Raw genomic sequence first — 17,323 nt, forward strand, 5'->3', positions numbered from 1 at the left:
AAGAGACCCTTCATCATCATGAGTTAATGTCCAAGAAAGGCCCATAGCTGCCCTTCCTGCTGCTGTGTATAATAAGGAGAAATATGGAATAGCATTATCTAACAGCTGCCTAGAAAAGGCTCTGCTTCTCTCATCAAAGTGGCAGCAGGGGTGAGCAGGCTAAAGAATGGATTGTGGGTGTGTTGCCTCTTTACCATGGTTCCATTATTTTCTTTAAAAAAAAATCACTGTAATGAGCATCCTCATGTGGCTGAAGGGAGTGATTTTCTTTGCAGGGCTGTTGTGACAATAAATAAACTGGCTTATGTCAAGTGTGACACAGTGCACTAGGGAAACTCTAAGCAGTCATTAGCTGGTTTTTATGTTTTTTCCCCAAGCAATTTTTTCTAATCCATGATTAAGATGTAAATATCCAATTACTATTCACATAAAATCAGCAGCCTTCGCTCTCTTTATTTTCATTATTACTCAATATTTGCTTGGCTCCTAGAGTTGTAGGGGATATAAAAAAAATGTAGCACAAAGCAAGGTCTTTGCTTTCAAATCTTCATTCAAGAAGTAGGCCCTCAGTATTGGAAGTAAAGGCATTTTGGACATCATCACAGAATCCCAAAACACATGGGTCTTAGATCTGGTTGTAGCCTTGTATTCCAGTAGGATATCTGGTAATACCCTCATTTCACAGATGAGGTGAATGAAGCTAAGAGAAGATAAAAGACATACCTGAGAGATGGACTAATTATATATGATAGAGGTGGGGAGGGACCAAAGAGATCTCATATCCTGACATGGGCTTTCCCTGTAGAGCCTCTGCATGTCCTTTCTCAGTCATTTCTGACTCTGTGACACCATGGACTGTAGCCTGCCAGACTCCTCCATCCATGGCATTCTCCAGGCAAGAATACTGGAGTGGGTTGCCATTTCATTCTCCTGGGGATCTTTCTTACCCAGGCATCGAACTCAATCTCCTGCATTGGTAGGTGAATTATTTGCCACTGAGCCACCTGTGGAGTCTCTGGAGCCTGTCAATTCCAGTTTGAATCCTTATTCTGCTACATGCTAGCCATGGGGGCAAGTGCAAGTAAATATTCCTATGTGTCAAAGAAGGCTGGTTTTAAGACTAAACAGACAATCCTTTTTAATGCGTTCAACAGAGAGCTCTTCAGTAGTCCTCACTATTCTTAATATTATATTCCTCTCTTTCTTGATTCCAAACAGAGTATGGATAATTTCAAACTAAATATAGCCCGACAAATATTGTTAACATTTAACCTATGGGGACTCCCCTCTAACATGGTATTTGAGACTGTTAGACTACAAGGGAGTTTTTGAAACATCTAGAACAACCCTCCCATTTTATATATGAAGTAGCTAAGCCCAGAGAGCTAACTTGATGAATGACTCAGAGCTCACGGGCAAACATAGAAACTTTTTTTCAAGGCAAGTGTCATGTTCTTTCTACTCCATCATTCTGGTGAAATACAGATCTGTGCAAACATTCCCAGTTGGTATTAGCAATGTAAATAGTACAATAGCATATTCTCCTAGAAAACAGGTTGAAATGGGCAAGAAAGCCAATGCAGGAAGACTGAAACAGAAAAGAGTAATAGTGGAGCACAGGAGGGAACTCTACATGTGTTCTGCATAATAGAGCCACCCAATTCTCCCTCTCATTTTACAGGTGACATATGGGTCTTATCATTGAGGTTGATATTAAAACAAGTGACAGCCCTGCCCATAGGTGTGGCACTTGGAAAGAAAGATTTCGTGCCCCAGCTTCCTCATGTGTAATAACACATGAAGCAAAATATGAAGCTAATGAAAGTTCCTACCTCGTGGACCAAATACAAGTTCCTGCCTCATGGAACTACTGATGGGGGTAAAAAAGATCACACAAGAAAATACCACATGCTTGGATGCCTAGTAACTTAACAAATTTTAGCTAAAATTATTATGTTGATTTTCACAGATGAGGGAAATAAAAACTGGAAAGATAGCAGGGAAAAGTACTACGTGAATTTGTTTCAAGCTTTTGTTGCATTTTACCAGAGTCCGGACAGAAAATTCAAAATTAAGAGCTGACTCTTAAAATGTAGAAAGCAGGCTAAGCATAAACCTACTTCCTAATTAGCAATGATAGCCAAGCGATCACTTTTCCCTGTGATGGAAATGCAAAGCCCTCCATATACTCAAGTGGTCTCTATACCCTCCCTCCTTAAGTCTTACATTCCAGTTGGAGGTTCAGGGAGGCGTGCTCAGTGCAAAGTACATCAGAGGCCTTCAGTTTTTAATTAAAAGCTATATGATTCCCATGCCTCAAGATCGGCAATCATATTTTATAAACAATGACAAAGCTGAAGAAAAAAAAAAAGAGCATCTTGTGAGCTTTGCCAGCAATCTCCCCATAAATTCTCAGGAAATTGCCTGGAGTAAAAGGGTGTTTGAGATCTTCATTACCTGCCAGAGGAGGAGACATGGGTTACAATCCTCCCAGTGCATTTAAGAGAGGCATCACCTATAAAATGCAAGTGCAGTCTCATTCAATTTTAATAATGTGTCAAGCTTGTAGATTTTTCTTGAAAGCTGGTAGTGACAGGCAGAAAACAAAACATTCTGAGAGAAAATCAGGTGAAGCAAGCAACAAAGCTGAGCATTAAGGGTCTGGGAAATGTCTAGGTGTGAATGATGACGGAGGGTACAGGAAGAATTCATAAGGTGCAGGTTTCCGAGTGGCTGGGCTTCCAGTAGTTCCTCATCTAGAGAACAGTGTCAGCTTCCAAAAGGAGGAGCAGGGTCTTGGAAAGATAAATGCCAAGACTAAATCACGGTCCAAGTTTCTGAATGCTTAAGACACTTCTAACTCACTGTGCTTCTAAGAAAACGACTATGCATTGGAGCTGGAAGATTACAAATCATCCCGTTCCAGGACATGTTATACTGACTAGACTCTGGGACCAGAGGGCTGAAGGAATGCCTGAAAAAAGGACTGAGTTAGGAGCAGAGGCTGGATGGAATCGTCCAGATTCCTAGTTATCTGCCCCATGTCATGCATAACTTCTGCCTATAAAACCAATTACAAAAGATAATTTATACCACACTTCCATCAATTTTTGTTTTTCTTTACTCCTGGTATATCAAAGTTTGAACTTTTATGCTTAAATTTATGCTCAGCTTCTTGACTCACTATAGGGTTTAGAACATTTGTCTCATATATTCATTGCCAAAGAGAAAGCAGAAAACACAAACCAACTTTTCTGAAATCCAGAGCTCTTGAAACATAGGAAGCAAAACAGAAGAATAAACTTTTAATATAGGAAGCAAAAGCAAACACTCTGAAGAGACCAAATGCAGAAGTTTTTAGCTAATAACCCTATTATCAGCCCTCTTTCACACAGTACACACATTTTCCATTGACACTCATGAAGGGCTATATGCCAATGTTCTGCCACTGAATAAAAGCAAATAATTATGATAAAGAAGAAAAATGAAAACAAGAGAAATAGGTGCTAGATCAAGAAAAGGGTCTGCAGTCATACCAAGAAGACTTTTGGGAGCACACAACTTTGACTGTCATTGTATATATCTCTGTTTCATGTATCTGTGTGTTCACTCAAGGTATATATCTCAAGGCAAAACCATTAAGACCAGGACACTCTTCTCTGGGTAATTTCCACCTCTCAATGCTGTGGCTCCCAGCCTTGTGGAGAAAGTGACAACAGAGGTGGTGGATTAGAAACTCTGTAATGACCTATATGGCAAAAGAATTTTAAAAAGAGTTCAGTTCAGTTCAGTTGCTCAGTCATGTCTGACTCTGCAACCCCATGGACTGCAGCACCCCAGGCTTCCCTGTCCATCACCAGCTCCTGGAGATTACTCAAACTCATGTCCATCAAGTCACTGATGTCATCCAACTATCTCATCCTCTGTTGTCCCCTTCTCCTCCTGCCTTCAATCTTTCCCAGCATCTGGGTCTTTTCAAATGAGTCAGTTCTTCACATCAGGTGGCCAAAGTATTGGAGTTTTGGCTTCACCATCAATCCTTCCAATGAATAATCAGGACTGATTTCTTTAGGATTGACTGGTTGGCTCTCCTTGCAGTCCAAGGGACTCTCAAGAGTCTTCTCCAACACCACAGTTCAAAAGCATCAATTCTTTGGTGCTCAGCTTTCTTTATAGTCCAACTCTCACATCCATACATGACCACTGGAAAAACCATAGCTTTGACTAGATGGACCTTTGTTGGCAAAGTAATGAATGTCTCTGCTTTTCAATATGGTGTCTAGGTTTGTCATAGCTTTTCTTTCAAGGAGCAAGAGTCTTTTAATTTCAATGCTGCAGTCACCATCTGCAGTGATTTTGGAGCCCCCCAAAATAAAGTCTCTTACTGTTTCCATTGTTTCCCCATCTATTTGTCATGAAGTGATGGGAGCAGATGCCACGATCTTAGTTTTCCAAATGTTGAGTTTTAAGTCAACTTTTTTACCCTCCTCTTTCACTTTCATCAAGAGGCTCTTTAGTTCTTCTTCACTTTCTGCCATAAGGGTGATGTCATCCGCATTTCTGAGGTTATTGATAATTCTCCTGGCAATCTTGATTCCAGCTTGTGCTTCATCCAGCCCACCATTTTGCATGATGTACTCTGAATATAAGTTAAATAAGCAGGGTGACAATATACAGCCTTGACATACTCCTTTCCTGATTTGGAACCAGTCTGTTGTTCTATATCCAGTTCTAACTGTTGCTTCTTAACCTGCATACGATTTCTCAGGAGGCAGGTAAGGTCCCATCTCTTGAAGAATTTTCCACAGTGTGTTGAGACCCACAAAGTCAAAGGCTTTGGCATAGTCAATAAAGCAGAAGCAGATGTTTTTCTGGAACTCTCTTGCCTTTTCGATGATCCAATAGATGTTGGCAATTTGATCTCTGATTCCCCTGCCTTTTCTAAATCCAGCTTGAACATGTGGAAGTTTACAGTCCATGTATTGTTGAAGCCTGGCTTGGAGGATTTTGAGCATTTTTTTGATAGCATCTGAGATGAGTGCAATTGTGTGGTAGTTTGAACATTCTTTGACATTGCCTTTCTTTGGGATCTCCTGACTCCATGTTGCCCAACTCCATGTCTCCCGTGTCTCCTGCATTATAGGCAGATTTTTAACTGCTGAGCCACCAGGGAAGTCCCATAGTAAACTGCTGAGCCTTTTCTTTGACTATACAAATTCATTTTCAGACATATCTTTAAACTTCCTTGCCATTAAATATAGTTCCTGAGGTACATCTAATAGTATTCTTTATAGGGAATAACAATATAGGGTCAACAGATCTGATTTCTTGCACCAACTCTACCAGTGACAATACCATTACTATAATAATTACCACTATGGCCACCTAGTATTGAATATTTTCTATATGCCAAGTATTAAGTGCTTTACATTTATTATCTCTTTTAATTCTCACAACAACTCTTTCAGATGATTTTATTATTGTCCCCATTTAACAAGTGAGGAATGAGAGCCTTAGTAAGTCAAAGAGTACTTGCAGGATTACACGGTGTGAAATTAATTAAAAAAGGAGGCCCTCAGACTGAGGTGATTGTAATGTCTTGGAAGCCTACCTAAGCAATACAAAACCTAAGCCTGGGATACTTCAAGGTAAAGAAAGTCAAAATCTAAGGACAATCAGTCACAAAGAGCCAACTGAGCTTTTTCATCTAATGCAACCATGTTAGCTATGGCCAAGCAAATAAATTCCTTGTCTTGCTGCCACCTCTTCTCTATAGAAGGCTTGCCCCTAGTTGCCCTCTGTGAAGTGCTCCTAACTACATCCAGTTTGGCACTGCCCAGTTTGAAGTGATTTTTATTCAAATAAACTCTTAAAAACTTTAATATGCCTGAATTTATCTTTTAACAATAGCAGGTAAGTGAGAGAAGAATTCTACCCCAGATCTGCCTCATTCCAGAGTCTAAAATTTAATCATGACTGTGGCCAAATAACTTCTCTTCTCTTGAATTTTGTTTTCTCATGGATACTACAAAGATGTAAAACCAGATGATCTCTAACTCTTTCCATCTCTGTAACGTGATGGGTTTATCGAGTGTTTTCTAGCTTGAATCTTAAAAATGTAAAATCAAGCCTGTTTTTCAGGGATATGGGTGGGAGTGGATGGGCACTTGTTAATAGAAAGCTGACCAAACTGAGTAAGTCTCTTTACTGAGGAGAATAAAATCAGTGATTAGCAGTTTCCAGTGTCAGCAGGCACATGTCATAGCCAAGAGCAATGGGCGGATCACACCTGTCTGAATCAGAGTGTTATCATGTAGTCTCTTTTCCAGTGGACACTTCGAAGCTATCTTCATGCTCAACTTTCTCTCAAACACCCACTGTTAAAAAGCTGAGGAATCAGAAAAGTCAGCTCGTCCTCGAAGGCTGCTCCCTCGGGCATTGACTGCCTCTGTCTTATTAAGTATAGTCAGGCATGACTCAGCTCCTCCGTCAACTGTCTGGGAAGGAGAACATTTCATGCTGGTAGAAAATCACCTTAAGCAGAACAATGAAAGGCATTTAAGGTACACAGTTAAAACTGGGTTGCTTATTACTCAAAATCAAATCGTCCTTTTCTTATTCTAGACAGTAAAGCATAATCACAGCCAGTAGGGATACAGACTGCATTTGCTTAGAACACATCGGATCATGCTGTCAGCTCCAGTTACCACTACCAGCCACTCAGACACCTCTTCTGTCTGGGTCGCAAAGCAAAGGGAACTGTGGGTTATGCCATGTCTTTCAATCAATAAACCCTCAGTGAGAACCTACTACATGCAATAGTTTCTAATTGACTCTTCTGGAGGCATAAAGACAAAGGGAAGATACAGTTTCTGCCCTCAAAGGTCTCACTATCTCAAGAAGGTAGACAGGCAAATAATTAATTTCAATGCAAAGCAAAATAAAGTAAATGCTAAAAAGAAAAAAGATGCACCATGTCATTAGAGGGCAGAAGGAGCTCTTAATTCCGACTGTAGGGGAGGGTGGAGAGTTCAATGAAGCCTTCACAGAAGAGACAGCATCTGATTTAAGCCTGAAAAATGAATAAAATGTGCACTGACAGACACAAAGGGAGGAGTCCAGGCTGGTGGAACATTGTAAGTAAAGGCATGACTAGTCTATAAATCAGCTGGGACTGGATTATAGGGTGTGGGATGATTTAGTTAAGCATAAGGGTGGGAGATTAGGTTTATACAGGGTAAGAAACTGACTTAGGAGTGACACATATTAATGATGACTATGGCAGAGATGAAGACTGGATTGGGAAATACGTTTGCTCCCTGGGGTTGTTCATGGCTCACACACATGTGTGTCTCCAGACATGTCAAGAATGGAATGCCTTTTGTTTTGTTTAGTCACTAAGTCATGTGCAACTCTTTGCAACCCCATGGCCTATAGCCTGCCAGGCTCCTTTGTCCATGGAGCTTCCCACATGAATACTGGAGTGGGTTGCCATTCCCTTCTCCAGGGCATCTTCCCGATCTAGGGATCAAACCTGCATCTCCTGCATTGCAGGTGGATTCTTTACCACTGAGCCACCAGGGAAGTTATCCATTTGTTATTTCTGTGTTTACTTACACAACCACAAATGATGACAAAAGAAGCAATTACAGTAACCTGGGCTCAGGGATGGTGGACAATGAAGCTCTAGTCTCTTCTGAGGTGATCCTCTCACTCCACAATTGTTAGATTAGAGAACTATGATTTATCAAGATGAGAAAGACAAACTAGGATTTGTCAAGATGAGAAAGACATTGCCCAGTGCCTGTTCCTTTTCCACCCCAACCCCCAATATTATCTTCACTGATCATACATGAAGCAGCCACTTTACTATAATTTCTGGAACTTAATTATCCAAGACCTACATTGCTTCTCTCTTATGGAGTCTATGCTCAAAATATTTTAATAAACAGAAACTTCAATGAATAGCACTGCTCTGTAGTATAGCACACTATCTGTACATCCCCTATGGGACTCAGAATATCAGCCTATGGCTTACAGACCACTGAATATAGGGACTCTCTTTTCAACTACCAAAGTTTCCTTTTCACAGGACAACTGACCTTTTCAGCTTTACACCCCACATTGTGCCTGAACAAGCCAAGAAGCTCTGTAAACATGCAGAGTGAAAAGGAGAACAATGGTAGATTCAGTGACAGGCCGATAGGGCTTGAAGATAACTGGAAAAATTCAGGGTTAGCAAGATACAAGTTACAGATGAGAAAAAAATTTAAAAACATCCCACATCTGATAAAGAATGTAAACAGATATGTAAAGAGCTCTCAAAATTCAATGAGATAACAATTTAAAAAGGGATAAAACATTTCAACAGACATTTTATCAAAGAAACTATATAAAGAGAAAATAAACATATGAAAAAACGTCCCAAATCATTAGTCATTAGATAAATGCCAATTAAAAATCACAAAGGATACTACCACACACCCATTAGAATGGCTAATTTTTTTTAAAGGGGAAAATACTAATTGTTAATAAGGAATGGCATGGAGAAGTGTTATCAAGGATAACAAGTTTTAACAAGGATAAGCCGAACTCCCATTCATTGCTGATGCAAAAGCAAAATGAAGTACAACCACTTTAGAAAACAGCTTGACATTTTTCTATTAAGTTAAATATATACTTACAATATGATCTAGCAATATTAGTTCTAGGTATTTAACAAAGATAAATGAAAACTCATGTTCAAACAAAAGCCTATATACAGATGTTTATAGCAGACTTAATCATCATTGTCAAAATCTTGAAGCAGCCAAATGAACTTCAACTTGTTGATGAATAAACAAACTGTGGTATTATCTTTACAATGTAATACATCTCAGCAATAAGGAATGAATTTCTGATATGCTTGACAATGTGAACGTATCTCAAATGCATTATGCTAAGTGAAGGAAGCCCAGTTTCATATGATTCCACCTGTATAAAATTCTGGAAAAGGCAGAATTATAGAAACAGAAAAGAGATTGATGATTGTCTAGGGGCTTGGGGTGGGGGAAGGCATGAGAGAAATTTTGGAGGGTAATGGGACTTTTCTGTGTCTTAATTGTTGTGGTGGTTGTTACATGGCTGTATGTAGTTGCCAAAATTCATTTATTTCACACACCCAAAACTTAATTTTATTATGTAAATGAAATTAAAAATAAATTTTAAAAGGTCAAGAGTACCTATAAGAGAATAGAATATATTAATAAAAAGAGTGGATATATTTCATATGTACAACTGAATCACTCTGCTGTACACCTGAAACTAACACAACATATAAATCAACTATATTTCAATAATTTATTTTTTTTTTAAATGGTTGGGTTGTTTAAAGTAAAAATTGATCCAAATAATTCCAGCCTCTTGATTAGAGATTTGGCTCTATCTGTAATGTCTGGCAGGGGGCAAGAGTTCAGTGACGGACCCACCCGGTAGGGCCTTTTCTTACCCATCTCCAAGTAGTCGAATCACAGGAATCCTAAAGACCTAACCTGGACACAACTCCTCTAGACACAACTAGCTACTCTCATTTTGAAGTCAATTCTCTCACTTCAAAACCACCATAGCAGTTTCTCTGGACCTCACTTATGACATCAACCAATGTAAAATCGTTATTTAAGATTATGATAGAGCCCCTACTAGACTGTGAACCCAATTGTGAGGGTTTAGATCCTTATCACACAGCACAGTGTCAGCACACTGCGAAAACAGAGATCAAGAACTGCATAGAGATAAAAAGCTATGCTTCCTCAGAACTTCTTAATATGCATGGCATGCTCTCCCACCCAAAATAATTCATAGCTGAGGTAAAGAATGAACTGTTAGGCATTTCCTACATCTGTTCATTTATTCACTGAGTATTTGCTGAGCACCTAATAAGTGCAAAGTCTTCTGCTAGGCACTAAAGATACAATGGTAAATAAAACTGTGCCTGTCCCCATGGAGATTTCCTCTGAGAAAGGTGACAGGTATTAAATAACTAAATCACCATATATTTAAACAAGTAATTATACAATTAATAATTTAGTTGCATCTGAAAAAAAAATAATTTAGTTGCTGTACGAATGGGTACCATAAAAAAAATGCAGGGTAATATGAAAAAGTATATGACAGAGATCTTAACTGAGCCTGAATGTTTGGAGGGAAGGGAAGGCTGTGTGCTGAAGACCTACCTGCCTTTTGAGCTGATGGGTGTAAAATGAAGGGGTGAGGGGTGAAGTTTAGAGGAACGTGTGTCAAGCCTTAAGAAGAAAGGAAACATATCTGAAAGAATCTCAGGAAGCTTCATTGCCAGGATCAAGAAAGTCAAATACAACAAGATATAGGTAACAGGTATACACGAGAACACGCAGGGGCAATATGTAAGGAACAGAAAGTTTATATAAATAATAATAGGGAATACTTCCAGGATTTTCATCAGAGGAGAGGAGACACAGAGGAGATTCTCACTAGAGGAGATACAGGATTTAATTTGCCATTTTAAATAGATAGTGCTGGTTGTCATGTGAAGAATGGACTTCAGGGAGTCAGAGTGGAGGAACAACAGTCAGTGACAAAGCTACTGTAGAAAAGGCCAAGAATGAAATGGTATGTCTTAGACTGGAATGAGAGTTAAGATGAAGAGTAGTGGACAGAGCTGCATAAATGAACTGAGATAAACTGAAGAGAAGTGCGGAATAAGAAAGGCAACTCAGTTCAGAGGCTCTTGGACCTCAACCTTACAGTTCCAATTATGGGATCCCAGAGAGCTGGAATCAGAAGCAACCCAACAGTTTTACAGATGATGAAACACAGATTTAGAAAAGTTAAGGAATTTGCCCTAGGTCACCCAGGAAAGTAGCAACAGAGCTGAACCATAGTATCAAATCTTTTACATTTTTTGCCCTTTTTGTCATTTATACATTTTAGAGTTTTTAAATTCAATCACTTTCTTTATTCTTGATTTTTAAAGCAAACATAGTTACATACCATACATGGGTCATGGTGCATAACAGAAACCCCAAGACACTTAGACATAAAACACAGGAGACTGTAAGATAGAATTGAGATAAAAACAGAACCTATTTGTTCACCAGTTCAGTTCAGTTCAGTTCAATCGCTCAGTCATGTCTGACTCTTTGTAACCCCATGAACCACAGCACGCCAGGCCCCCCTGTCCATCACCAACTCCCGGAGTCCACCCAAACTCATGTTCACTGAGTCGGTGATGCCATCCAACCTCATCCTCTGTTGTCCCCTTCTCCTCTGGCCCTCAATCTTTCCCAGCATCAGGATCTGTTCAAATGAGTCAGCTTTGCACATTAGGTGGCCAAAGTATTGGAGTTTCAGCTTCAACATCAATCCTTCCAATGAATACCCAGGACTGATTTCCTTTAGGATGGACTGGCTGGATCTCTTGCAGTCCAAGGGACTCTCAAGAGTCTTCAGCACCACAGTTCAAAAGCATCAATTCCGCGCTCAGCTTTCTTTATAGTCCAACTCTCACATCCATACATGACCACTGGAAAATTTGTTCACCACTGTATCCTAAAGCTTAGCAAATGCCAGGTTCATTAAATTGTCTTAATAAAACCCTTCTTAATGAATGGATACACTTGCTTTTGCCACTATATTGAAAAATACAATTGAAAAATAATACAAATTGCAAATAGTTTACAGTCATCAAAGCCAAAGTACATGGCAGAGAATCATAGGACCATAGGCTTGTTTTCAAGCAACTGGTTTTGAAGAGTAGACAACTACAGGCATTTTAATTTTTAGAAAATTTATAAATAAACAAATATCTGGAGCAAATGAAATTCTTTCTTGACAAGAGTTTACTTGCATTTGAAAATGTGGATTCTTATGGGTCAACACCCACCTTCAAGTGCAAAAATCTCAGTCCTACTCTCATAATATATGAAAGAAAATCAGTAGTGTTTACCCATATGCCAAGTGCATGGTGTCAGTTTTCAAGTTTATTCAAGTGAGTATCTGCTTACATACTTGCTTTTGCTAATTACAGGAAAACTTTGAAATGTATTATCTCACTGAATCTCCAGAACAACTCCGCAAGGTAGGTAGGGCCAATATGATCATCTTCATTTTATAAAGACAGAGAGTCACATGGAGACAAGATGTGACTTGAGTCCAGGATACTCTTTCTCTGCATTACATACTGTGAGTTATTCAGGACTTTTTCCGAACCCCCATAGCAATAAGATTTAAGTTTACTACACTAATAAAAAAGAAAATGCTCAAATGTTCCTCTCCTAGATCACAGATTAGGGGGGTGTGTCCTGGGAAGACCTCTGAATTGACTGTGATCTCTTCTTTTTTGATGCAATGTATTTTAAGGAACCATTCTAGAAAGTGCTATGGTATCTATCATATACAACCTGAAATTTATCTGCTACTGTATACTTCAAAAGGCATTTACAATAGAACAGTGATTTTCAAAAGTAGTTTGGAAGTCTTTCAAATCTTTACACATAGAGTTCCAATAAGTGAAAGGGAAAGTCACTCAGTTGTGCCCCTCTTTGTGACCTCATGAACTGTAGTTCTCCAGGCTTCTTTGTCCATGGGATCTCCCAGGCAAGAATACTGGGGTGGGTTGCCATTCCAGGGATCTTTCCAACCTAAAAATTAAACCCAGGTCTCCTGCATTGCAGAGTTCCCATATGACACAGCAATCCCACTTCTATGTATATACCCAAGAGAAATGGAAAAAACATGTACATACAAAACTTGCACATAAATGTTCACGTAGCATTATTCATAATAGAAAAGAATGAAAACAATCAAATACCCATCAATGATGGATGGATAAACAAGGGGACTATTCACCAATAGAAGTTAGCAAAATACTCATAAGATGCTGTAATATGGATGTACCTTGAAAACATTAAGTGAAAACATTATTTCAAGCCAGTCACAAAAAAACGTCATATGATTCCATTTATAGGAAATGTCCAGAAGAGATAAGTCTATGGCAAAAGGAAGTAGACTAATGGTGGTTTAGGAATGATGAAAAAGGGAAGAAGGGATGTGAACTGGCAGCTAATGAATAGAATTTCTATTTCAAGGGATGAATATGTTCTTAGATTTGGTGATGGCTGCTAACATAACGAGTTGCTACTGCTTTCAATACATGGAGTCTTCAGAAAGAAAATATGAAATAAACAATGTCCTCAGTAGTGAAAGGGTTAGAATTCCCTGGATATACCAGGAAAAAGGATAATAGGTTGGGAGTAAAACACAAGGGTTTGTGTTCTGGTTCCCTGGTTCATCTGTTTACTGTTTTATGACTATGGTTAAGTCGCCTAGTTTCTCTAAGTTTCTGTTTCCTTATCTGCAAAATAAGGATAATAATATAAATTATTGTTTTTCTGATGATCAAATAATACAAATATTTTAAAATTTCTTCCTTCATCTGTCAGCATTCTTTCATTTCTCTAACAATAAACATATACACTATTGGGCTTATAGAATGTGCCAGATACAGTTCATGTTACTAATATCATTATATCAACTAATCATTATAGTGGGTGAATAACATCATATAGTGTAAACAGATGTTGACTTCATTCTTTATTTCCAAAAATTTTTACTCCTTATTTATAACTATAAATATAAGATGATAATATACTGTTTATAATTCAAAATTATTTTTAAAGGGTAGAAACAAACTCAAACATATTTTTGCTTTCATAAAATAATCACTATTAAGATCTGGGTGCATTCTACCAAAGTTTTCTGGATCTGTGCACACATGTGCTTGCACACACATGCCCACAGTGGTGTATGGTAAACCAGCGATGGGGTTAGGACGGGGGCTGATTTGTAGCAATTATTATTTTCCCCTTGGGTAAATACTCTCACCATAGCCAGTTTCAAACTACCAATGGTTTAACAGCTGGCTCACGTAATTCCTGAAAATTGAATAAATAGCTCTCAAAAGCCCTGCAATCTAAATGTCAGCAAACAACTGCCACTGTTTTAAAGGTTTCAGACTTTGAAAACTTTATGCTGTATGGTACCTGTTTTTAAACAGAAATATCTATCATAAACTCATTTCCTTATCACTTCTCTGGTGGCTCAGTTGGTAAAGAATCCACCTGCAATGCAGGAGACCAAGGTTTGATCCCTGGGTGGGAAAGATCCCCTGGAGAAGGAAACGGCAATCCACTCCAGTATTCTTGCCTGGAAATACCCATGGACAGAGGAGTCTGGCAGGCTACAGTCAACAAACGTAAAATTACTTTTAAAGACTCAACAGTATTCTCATTTTTTTTTAATCCTCTATCAATGGATGATTATATTGCTTTTTGCAGCATTACCTATTTGAATAGAAGTGTGAAAAATAAAATTGTGGATACGTCTTTATGCATTTCTCTGATTATTTCCTCAGGATATATGTGTGCAAAGTTCATTAAAAGGTCAAAGGGAGGCACGTTTGTGTCTTTGAAACAAACAGTCAAGGTGTCTTCCACAGAACCTATTCCAGGTACACTCCTACACACGGTACCAGAACACCACACCTGGGCATTAGATCACCATGTCCTGTCCAGCACTAGACAGGACTGTTCCCCTTAATTCTTGCTAATCTAATGGGTGGAAAGTGACATCTCATTGTTGGCTTAATTTGTATCTATCTTACTCATGAATTTGAGCTTCTTTTTAGGATGAACTTGTTTCTATCTTTTTGAACTGCCTGAACTTCTGGTTGAAAATCTTTTCTCATTTTTCGAAGAATATATTTTATATTGAATGGATTTCTTTTGTGTGCAAGAGTTCCTTGTGTTGTGATGGTGCTAACCACTCCCATATACCTATATTTTCCCAAGTTTTCATTTGTCCTTTAATTTATAATATTGTGATGCTCCACCAATGTTGTCAATCTTTATGTAATCAAACATATCAAATTTTCTTTAATGGCCCCATCCTTGATGATTGATATATCTAGAACGGCTTTTATTTCAACCTTGTGAAAATATTTGCATATATTTTCTTCTAGTACTTTTAGGGCTTAATTTATTTTTTAACATTTAAATATTTATTTCAACTGAGATTTGTTTGGAAGTAAGGAATGAGGTAAAAAAATTAACTTTATTTTTATAGAAATTATCCAAAATTCCTAGCATTTAAATACATCTTTTCACTGACTCTGGATGCTACCTTGGGCATCCGCCAGCTGCAGGGCTGGCTTCCTTTCTTTTCTGGATTTCTGTTTTCACTTCAATTTTGTCCTTGGAGAATTTCTTACCAACTCAGCAATTCATTTTAAAAGACATTTATTTTTAAATGCAGAATTTCTAGCTGCTTTACAGGAAAAGGGTTGTTTAGCGGACGTGGTCCACCATACTGAGAGAAACTGAAATCTTCTCCAATCTATTTCTGATGTGCTGGTTAGCATGAACATTCAATAAATAGAAAATGTCAGGGACCTGCACAAGTCCTTCCAATAACCTTTTGCGACAGTGAAGATGATTGCAACAACATCCCTACTAGTCCCTGGACCCTGACTATCTCTTCCTCCTCATCTCAGGCCTCTTCCTCCAGAGTTCTTTTCTTTTTTATTTATTTTTTGTGAATTTAAAAATATTTTTATTGAGATATAACATTATGTTAGTTTCAGGCATACAGCATAATGATTTGATATTTGCATATATGGTGAAATGTTCACCACAGTAAGTCTAGTTAACATTAGTCACCATGCTGCTGCTGCTGCTAAGTCGCTTCAGTCGTGTCTGACTCTGTGCGACCCCATAGACGGCAGCCCACCAGGCTCCCCGTCCCTGGGATTCTCCAGGCAAGAACACTGGAGTGGATTGCCATTTCCTTCTCCAATGGATGAAAGTGAAAAGTGTAAGTGAAGTTGCTCAGTCATATCCGACTCCTAGCGACCCCATGGACTGCAGCCTACCAGGCCCCTCCATCCATGGGATTTTCCAGGCAACAGTACTGAAGTGGGTTGCCATTGCCTTCTCCGTACATAGCTACTTTTTTTTCCCCCTTGAGATGAAGACTTTTAAGATTTACTCACTTAGCAAATTTCAATGGATAAATAGATAAAGAAGATGTACTATTACTATAGTATTATTCAGTTAAAAAAAGGAAGTCTTGCCATTTGTGACAACACGGATGGACCTTGAGACATTATGTTAAGTGATATACATCAAACACCGTATAATCTCATATCTGGAATCTAAAAAAATAAAATAAATAGTTTGTGGTGGTATATATCTAAAAAATGTCTGAGCCACATGAAAACATCATTTACCAAGTCCCTAAACACTTAAGAGGAGGGAAAGAGCCTGCTGTACTTGGGCCAGAAGGAAAAGACAACAAGTTCCAATTAATATTTCTGAGTTAGCCACATGGGAAGCCAAATGAATAATGCCAGTGTAACCTTGAATACCTTGATATTGAATTGTGTGCCTTGGAAACGAACAGAGATCATTCTGTTGCAGCAATATGTGAACCATGAACTTCTAGATGTTCAAGGTGGTTTTAGAAAAGGCAAAGGAACCACAGATCAAATTGCCAACATCTGCTGGATCATCAAAAAAGCAAGAGAGTTCCAGAAAAACATCTATTTCTGCTTTATTGACTATGCCAAAGCCTTTGACTCTGTGGGTCACAATAAACTGTGGAAAATTCTGAAAGAGATGGGAATACCAGACCACCTGACCTGCTTCCTGAAAAACCTGTATTCAGGTCAGGAAGCAACAGTTAGAACTGGACATGGAACAACAGATTGGTTCCAAATAGGAAAAGGATTACGTCAAGGCTGCATATTGTCACCCTGCTTATTTAACTTATATGCAGAGTACATCACGAGAAATGCTGGGCTGGAAGAAGCACAAGCTGGAATCAAGATTTCCGGGAGAAATATCAATAACCTTAGATATGCAGATGACATCACCCTTATGGCAGAAAGTGACGAAGAACTAAAGAGCCTCTTGATGAAAGTGAAAGAGGAGGGTGAAAAAGTTGGCTTAAAGCTCAACATTCAGAAAACTAAGATCATGGAATCTAGTCCCATCACTTCATAGGAAATAGATGGGGAAACAGTGGAAACAGTGATAGACTTTATTTTTGGGGTTATTTTTGGGGGGCTCCAAAATCACTGCAGATGGTGATTGTAGCCATGAAATTAAAAGATGCTTACTCCTTGGAAGTAAAGTTATGACCAACCTAGGCAGCATATTAAAAAGCAGAGACATTACTTTGCCAACAAAGATCCGTCTACTCAAGGCTATGGTTTTTCCAGTAGTCATGTGAGATGTGAGTCTTGGATGTG

General features: G+C 38.6%; 1 protein-coding gene across 10 annotated transcripts in view; it reads right to left on the bottom strand.

Annotated features, from left to right (window-relative positions):
* Window positions 1-17,323, bottom strand: part of IL1RAP (interleukin 1 receptor accessory protein) — a 243,594-nt gene that overhangs the window by 159,097 nt on the left and 67,174 nt on the right. The gene's annotated exons all lie outside the window — the stretch shown is intronic.

This window comes from Bos javanicus, chromosome 1, assembly GCF_032452875.1.
Source record: "Bos javanicus breed banteng chromosome 1, ARS-OSU_banteng_1.0, whole genome shotgun sequence".
Classification (NCBI taxonomy): Eukaryota; Metazoa; Chordata; class Mammalia; order Artiodactyla; family Bovidae; genus Bos; species Bos javanicus.